Below are 8,631 nucleotides of genomic sequence, written 5' to 3' on the forward strand. Positions count from 1 at the left end.
GCAAATCCCGCCAATACTGGTATTGTTCTCTTCACCAGAAGGAGGAAGCTTGATGGACTCGTTCCGCCTAAGCTAAAAGGAGTCACAATCCAGCCATCCAAGGAAATTAAATATATTGGAGTAATCCTCGATAGTAAGCTCCTATGGAAATCACACGTTGAAACAAAGGCATCCAAAGCACTGACAGCTTTTTGGCAGTGCAAAGGTGTCTTTGGGAAAACGTAAGGTCTCTCTCCTAGCATGGTCCTATGGATCCACACGGCTATGATAAGACCCATCACCTATACATCAGTGGTCTGGATGAGTAGACTCTCTCTAGTGGGAGTCAGGAGGACCGTATCGAGACTACAACGCACAGTGGTCATCTGTTGCGCAGGAGCTTTTCCGGCTACTTCAGGCCCGGCATTAGATGCTCTGATTGGTTTACCACCAATTGATGCTTTCATCCAAGGGGAGGCCTTGAAGGCCATCTGCAGGCTAACACACAATGGGAACTGGTACGGCCCCTGTCCAGCATTGAAACACAGAGAAAGCATGGACTTCGATCCAACGATTCCCTCCATGCCATCAAGAGTTGTGCTTGAAAAGAGATACAGTGTAGTGCTACCAGAGGCTCAGTTGTGGGAAGACTCAGAAAATGAGCCCGGCAAACACTGTTTTCGCATTTTTACGGATGGCTCCAGGACCGAGCATGGCTCCTGCTCTGGGGTCTACGTGGAATCCAGCGGAACAAAACTGCACTTTGCTCTTGGAATGCCTGCATCTGTGTTTCAAGCGGAGGTGTATGCAGTTCAAGAAGCGATGAACGTTGTTGTGGAAAAACGATGGAGAGGCAGATCTATATGTGTCTGCAGCGACAGCCTAGCTGCGCTTATGGCCTTAGACAGCCCTCCAACCACATCAGTGGTAGTCAAGTTCTGTAAATCCAGGCTGAACTATGTCGGTAGATATAATAGCCTGATGCTAACATGGGTCCCGGGACACGTGGGTATCGCGGGTAACGAGACCTCTGACTCCTTAGCTCAGATGGGCTCTGAGGCCAACTTCTTTGGCCTAGAGCCCGTTTTGCCACTCCCTTCTGCGGCCTTCACAGCCACGGTTAGCAAATGGGTAACTACCACCCACAAGCGAGCTTGGCAGGCCGAGAGAGGCTGCAGAGGGATTAAACTGATGTTACCTGTCATGTCCGATCGACTATCGCAAACCCTTCTGTCATTAAGCGGAGGGAAGTGCAGACGGCTGGTTGGACTTATGACGGGCCACTTTCTGTGGGCGAAGCACATGGAAATGGTGAGCATCTCAGACAGTGTACTCTGTCCAGCTTGTGAAGAGGAGGATGAGACGGCGGACCATTTCCGGTGCGTCTGCCCCGCCTTCGCTCGAACCAGGTTTGAGGTCTTTGGCACTGATGTGTTAAGAAGCGACTATCTTGGCTCTTTGGCACCACAAGATCTACTCAGATTTCTTCGGAGATCGGGTAGATTTAAAGAAAATTAAAAGGGTATCTTAGTGTAGTACAATGGACTTAATTAATGTCTGAGTGCTGCACTTGCTAGTTGTCCCGACAAAAAAAAAAAAAAAATAAAACCAAAACGCTTTAGCCGCTGGACTTTGTTTCGTCATTTCATTTTTAAATAGCATTTGGTTCCCACTCATCATCGGGTTGCAACTGCATTAGTCTGATATAAACTTTCCCTTCAGATCTCTCGTTTTTGAAACAATTTTTACACTCTATAGCACAAGGTCGCCGATATAGTGCCTCCTAGACACACACTTCCCAGGAAATAAGACGGTGGAACAAAATGATTAAGTTAATAATGAAAGGCAATCCAACCTAGGAAGTCTATTAGTTACAAACGCAAAGATTTAATGAAGTATTAACACTTTTGGTTATTATAAATCGCCAGGACTAGACGGTATCTATCCTGCTGAGCTGCAGCAATCACGGGACATTGTCTCATCGTTTTAAATTATTATCAGAAGTTGTCTTAACATGGACCACATTCCGCTAGGCTGAAGAGAGACATTAGTCCTTCACACACTAACTCCAAAGACTTCAGACCCATTTGTTTTACATCTTTTCTCCTCAAGATCCTAGAGAGAATAATGGATGAATATATACGGTGCGTTGTACCTTTAAATAGGTTCTCCCCAGCGCAACATGCCTATATGTACTAAGGGGAAATCCACAGAAACCGCTTTACACTCGCTCGTCGGGTTGGTGGAAAAAAGTTTATTAGAAGAGTCTACATTGGTTGCTATCGGCGCCTTCAACAATATAAATGCAAACGCAATAGAAGATTTTGGAGTTCAACCATACGTTGTTGCCCTAATAGAAGCTATACTCATCAGAAGAAAGGTAACGTCTAAATTAGGAGGCATTACTCTAAGAAGACAGATTTGCAGGAGCACACTTCAAGGTGGTGTCCTCTCCCCTCTTCGCTGGATTTTGGCGGTAAACTCGCTATTGCTGACCCTGAAGAGAGGGGGTTGCAATTGCTGTTAAAGGCAAAAACTGAAATAATTCTCTTTACAAGGAAACTTAGGCTTCCTTTGAGAGAGTATGTCAAGTACTTGGGACCCCTTTGAGATAGGAAACTCAAGTGGAAATCGAATATTGAGAAAAGAGTAAAGAAGGCCAACATTACATTATATACTGTAAACAAGCAGTCGGTATTAAATGGGGTTTAACACCTCGCGTTACACATTAGCTCTATACTTCTATATTTAGGCCTATCTTCATATATGGAATACTTGTATGGTGGCTATCTGCTCAAAAAGCGAGTTACGCTAAAATCATGACTAAGGTTCAAAGAACAGCTTTTTTATGCATCTCTGGTGCTTTAAGGACTACCCCAAACAAAGCGCTGGAAGTGCCTGTACAATTTGTCTGAACTAAATCTCGTAAGAAAACACGTGGCCGCCAGCTTATACTTAAAAGTATGGCGCTATGGAAAAACCGGTGGTTTGGCCATGCTTCTATTTTGCACACTCTGAATAGTCACAAACAAGAAATATACTATTCTATTCCTAGACTCACCTTCGGCAGGCCCTTCAAGACGAGTATACCGTCAAGAAGGGAGTTGACAGGGAGCAGGGGTAATTAAATCTTTATATATGTGGTACCAACTAGACGAATGGAGTATTTTCGAAGGCATTATGGCTGCAGCGTCCATCAGGCAGAGGTTCTAGCCATATAAAAAGTGGCTACATACCTAAATATGCATGCCGTAACAAAAAGGACTCTAAATATGTTCTCTCAAGGTCAGCCTTATTTGGGTTCCGGGGCACAGAGATATTGAAGGAAAGTGTAAAGCCAATGAGCTAGCCAGGAAAGGCACTGCTCTTCAACTGCTCAGTGATAAAAGTACCATTGGGATAACTATGGCCATGAGTAAACAAACACAACATTATCCAAGAGGCAAATAGGTCATGGAGAGATGAGGATACATGCATAACAGCTCGGCTAATATAGGTGCAAACAAACACGAAAAAGGCAAAGGAATTGCTTAGCCTCCCATTAGATGATATAATATCTCGAAGATCGTGTCTTGTAAAACTGCTCTTTGGCTATTTAGCTGGCATTCCTTGAGACTAGGAGTTTTCTCTCATAAATATTCCAGAAGTTCTAGAGATGAGGAACAGAAAGAAACTGTTGAGCACTTCCTTTGCAATTGTCCAACCCTAGCTAATCAGAGCAGTTTGTCTTGGTAAATACTTTTCAATTCTTTTACAGAGCTGCCTGTCGAGGGGATGGGACCAATCCTGAGCTTTATAAGAGGGTAATGGTTCCACGAAGGAAAGTAAAAGAGGTTCCCGTGCAGCACAGTGGTATCACAACGTAAGGACTAAGTGAGTTGCTCGTACAGATTGACTATCACCATAAACTAACCTAACCTACGGGAAATGTAAAGCCAATTCGTAAAGTTCCAAGTCGAGTTCCAATAGCAAAGCGCGAAGAAGCAAATCAGATAGTCCAAGATATGCCGAAAAGTGAAGTTAATGAACCATCAATAAGCCTGTGGAGTTTACCGGTTGTGCTGGTTATGGGAAAAATATGGAAGGCCCCGATGTTGTGTGGATTATAGAGAGCTAAATGAAGTCACCAAGGCACCAAGTCGAGAAAGATGACACTCTGAACACTTTATCCGGCGCGGGATGGTTTTTCTTGCTTGATTTAAAAAGTAGTTCCGGCAGGCGGAAATTGAGGATTGCGATCGTGAGAAAACAGTATTCGCTAAGGAGATTGGTTACGCCAGTTTTATGTAATGCCTTTCGGATTATGTAACGCACCAGCGGCCTTTGAGCGCCTCATGGAGCATGTGCAAAGGAGACTACATTTTAAAACTTGATTGGTCCAACTGGATGGCATCATCATCATGGGTAAAAAAGAATTGCATCTGTGTTAGAGGAACTCCTCAATGGGATGAATGGAGGTCATCTGGGAATCACTAAGGTTTTACTGGGTAAATTGGCGAGAGTCGTTTGCACAATGGATTCAAAATTGCGCGGAGTGCAGCGAAAGGTCCACAGGAGATAGGTCGTAGAAGATTACAGCATTACAACTCAGGTTCATCATTTGAACGAGTTGCCATGGATGTTGTGGGCCCTTTTTCAACAAGTGAATCCGGCAAAAAATATGTGCTCGTTGTTATGGACTACTTCAGGATGTGGCCAGAAGTGTACGCTCTACCAAGCCCAGAGGCCAAAACCATTGCAGAAGTTTTTGTGCAGAATTCGGTGACTCGGTTTGAAGTGCCTATATTCCGCATCATTCAAAGCGTTGTCTTGCTTGTTGGGAATTAAGAAAACACCAACAAGTGTCGGTCGAAAGAGAGCATTTGCGAAAGGTAGTGTGAAAGTGCCAACGAAATTGGGACAAACTGTTGGCCTGAATCATTCTATTATATATATTATGTATGTATAAAATTTGCGCTTACAGCCTTTTTGGTGTTTGGTCAAGCTCCTCCTTTCACAAATGGAAGGACCTACACTTTTAAGCCGACTCCGAACGGCAAATAATTTTTATGAGAATATTTTTCATGGCAGAAATACACCAGGAGGCTTGCCATTGTCTGCCGAGGGACAAGCGCTATTAGAAAAAACTTTTAGTTCATTTTGGGGTTGAGAGATTCAAACCTACGCATGCTATTATCACTCTATTACTTTTCGTTTATTCGCTTACAAGTTCAACTTTCAACTGAATACCCTGTGCGCATGCACTTCTGCTTATATATGTACATATTGTTACTAGTTTTCTTACGGTAAAATTCTAATAATTCAAATAAAGTTCGATCAATAGAATGTCATATATAGGTCAGAAATTAATGATAACCTAGTAACTTTACTTTACTTCCAAAACTTTACTGTACATGCAAACGTTCTCCTTAAGACTGAATTGCTCTGTTTATTTTCGGTTATTTTCTTACAAGCTCAACTCACAATAAAATACTCTAAGCGCATACACCTCTGCTTATATACATTAGCTTAAAAATATCGTAATTTCTAGATATGGCAACTCGTATCTTGTAGCAAGTTCTGACTCGCCATCAAGACTAATTCATGTTTTTTGCTTGGGACTATTTCCTCGCTATAGTTTCCAGTCGGTTCGAGAAGTTTCACCGTTCGGAACACTGCCCTCTGCGTATGTCTGCCATCAAGACTAGTTCATGTTTTTTGTTTGGGACTCATGTCCTCGCTATTGTTTCCAGTCGGTTCGAGAAGTCTCACCGTTCGGAACACAGTCCTCCACGTGTTTCATCCAAACAGGACCAATCTCTTTGGGGGAACCATGCTGACTTCCCCCTCTCCCACAGCTTCCTTCCACCTGAGTTCGTTTTCGGCTGGCTGTGTGGTTCTTCGGTTGCCGGGCCTCAGGCTGTCATCAACTTTAACAACTAGTCGAATACGTTTTCATTCCATTTCGTTTGCACTTTTATTACTTACTACAGTGCTGCTCAGTGCCTCATTTATCCTCTTCGTTTGTACGTTATATGTGTCTTCTCTGCTTCTATAATGTGCCCCTCATATATCATAATATCCCCATCGCCATGTGGGTTGTTAATAATAATGCCTTGGGCTGCTTCTCCTAATATTCCCTTAATAAGGTAATATTGTCTTTTCATCTTTTCAGCAGCGTCTTTTTCATAGTTCTGGATTTTCTACTAAGTTTGATGACTCCTCAGCTTCTAGCGAAATAATGGAATAATGAAGAGAGGAAAAAATTGCTAGTTACTGTTAAAAAAATTCGATGTATTAGGGACAAGCAACGAAAGGATCACAGCAACCGACACGCCCTATCCAACGCTTGGTACAAAATCGCCCAAATCGTCGGTAAGTCTAGTAAGTGGTAATATCTGATTAACTATAGAATAGTGAATTCAGTTTACTCATTGCCAATGTTGCAAAGCAGGGTGGCAGAGTCTCAGAGACATCAAATGGTAGTATACTAGCAAAGCAACAAAAATAGGGAAAGACGGGCGCTTTTGGAGAATCTCTACTTTGAGGTTGTAGTGCCTGAGTTCGAATACTCCGAAGACATGGCATTTTTAAGCGAAACGTCTTCGGAAAGAGTGTAAGCAAATCTTCTTTATAAAGGGTTTTAAGTAACAGGTGTTATTTTGAATCTATCATCTATATATCTAGATGATTAACGAATTTCTATAGCCGGGATTGGATGGTATTGATCTGGACAACGTTTATTTTCAACAAGACGGCGCTACGTGCCACATAAGCAACGCAACCATTGATCTTTTACAAGGAAAATTTCCGGACCCTGTTATCTCTCGATGTGCTATCCGCCTCCTCTAAGCATAACAGGCACACCGGGTCCTCAATGATTCCAATGGTGGTCATATGCTGACCCCATGCGTTGTGTCCTGTAATGATACCGACCATCAACCGAATGTCTTTCCTTCTAAGTTTTAGTAGAAAGTTTTACAGTTTTCTGTTCGGATTGGTCACAAAACACTTTGCAGTTCTGCAGCGTTCTAGACCAGACCATCGCTCTCTATGCAGATTGCCTATATAATCGCTGATCCAGTTCCGAATTCCTGCGGAACGGATTCCGATTATTGGCTCTGGCCCCTGTGGGGGCATCGCTAGTCCGCGGTTGGCCAATTCGTCGGCGATTTCGTTTCCTTGAACACCGGAGTGTCCCGGAACCCATATAAGTACAAGCCTGTTTCGTCTTGCGACAGAATTGAGCTTCTTTTTACATTCTTGAACAATCTTTGAGGTTTGCTTCGCGTTCTCCAGGCCCTGCAGTGCAGCCTGACTGTCACTGAAAACTCCAATCTGTTTCCCGCTCCGAAAGCAGTTACCATTCCCCCCATAGCATAGTGATACTCATTACTATCGTTTAAGTACCATCCGGCTCCAGACCCAATTTAATTCTTGGACCCATCGGTAAAGAAATATCGGTCAAACCTCCCTGCATGTATTCCGGACTGCTCCATTGTTCACGCAATGGAAATCTGACATCAAATTTCCTTCCAAATGAAACTGTGGGTATCAGGTCGTCTTTAGATGCCAAAAACAGAGGATAATGCTAAGATAGCATCTTAAAGATTTCTCTGTGTCTCGAAGTTCCATCTTCGTGGCAGAAATCATATTTATGGAGTCTACACATTGCTTTTATTGCTTCCTGTTGTATATTAAGATCCAGGGGGAGCAAATCAAGCATAGCATTTCCCTAAATCACCAGAGGTTGTACTCATGGCACCCGTGATGCATAAACATACACTTCTTTGTAGCCTGTATAGTTCCCGGATTGTGGACTTAACCATGCTCCGTCGCCACCAGACCACAGCAGCGTAAGTCTGATAATGCTAAATAAGGGTGGGGTTAAGGTAGTAGCATACGCCGATGACTTGGTCCGGATGGTATCGGGACCGTTTCGCTTAGTCATGGCTGAGATTTTGAAAGGTCTTTGGCTGTACTCAGTCGCTGGTCTGCCACTTGTGGCCTCCGAGTCAATTCTGACAAAACAGAGCTGGTGCTATTTACCAGAAAATATAAACCTCCAGCCTGGACTTCGACTTCCCAAATTAAACAACCACGTTCTCTTGCTCTCATCACAAGTCAGGTATCTTGGAGTGATACTTGACTCCAAACTCTATTGGAAGCTACACATTGAAAATCAAGCCACAGGTCGTGCTGTGGATGGACAACGCAGTGGTTTTGCCAATTTTAACGTACGGATGCCGGAAGGGTTATAATATCACTAAACTGGAGAGGGTGCAAAGGACTGCATGCATTGGAATCACCGGAGCATGTAAAACGTGCCCCAGTGCTGCCCTGAATATCCTTTTGCACTTACTTCCCATCGACTTTTCCGTCATTTCCATCGCAGCTCAAAGTGCAATCAAGTTAAAGGAGATTGGTCTCTGGAAACAATCTCTCAAGGGACATGGAAGCATTTTCGGACAGTTAACACCGTATTTCTCCGAACTTCGAACAGATGTCTCTATCCGCAAATTAGAGTTTGGAGGTCGTGCTAAAGCAATCTTTCCAAACAGGCAGGATTGGATCGAGGGGAAAATCTGCACCGAAGCTTGCACATCTGTCTTCAGTGACGGTTTCGAGATGGAATTGGGAGTCGGAGCAGGGGTTTTCTCTAAATCAGCCAAT

Source organism: Anastrepha ludens, chromosome X (assembly GCF_028408465.1).
Source record: "Anastrepha ludens isolate Willacy chromosome X, idAnaLude1.1, whole genome shotgun sequence".
Lineage (NCBI taxonomy): Eukaryota > Metazoa > Arthropoda > Insecta > Diptera > Tephritidae > Anastrepha > Anastrepha ludens.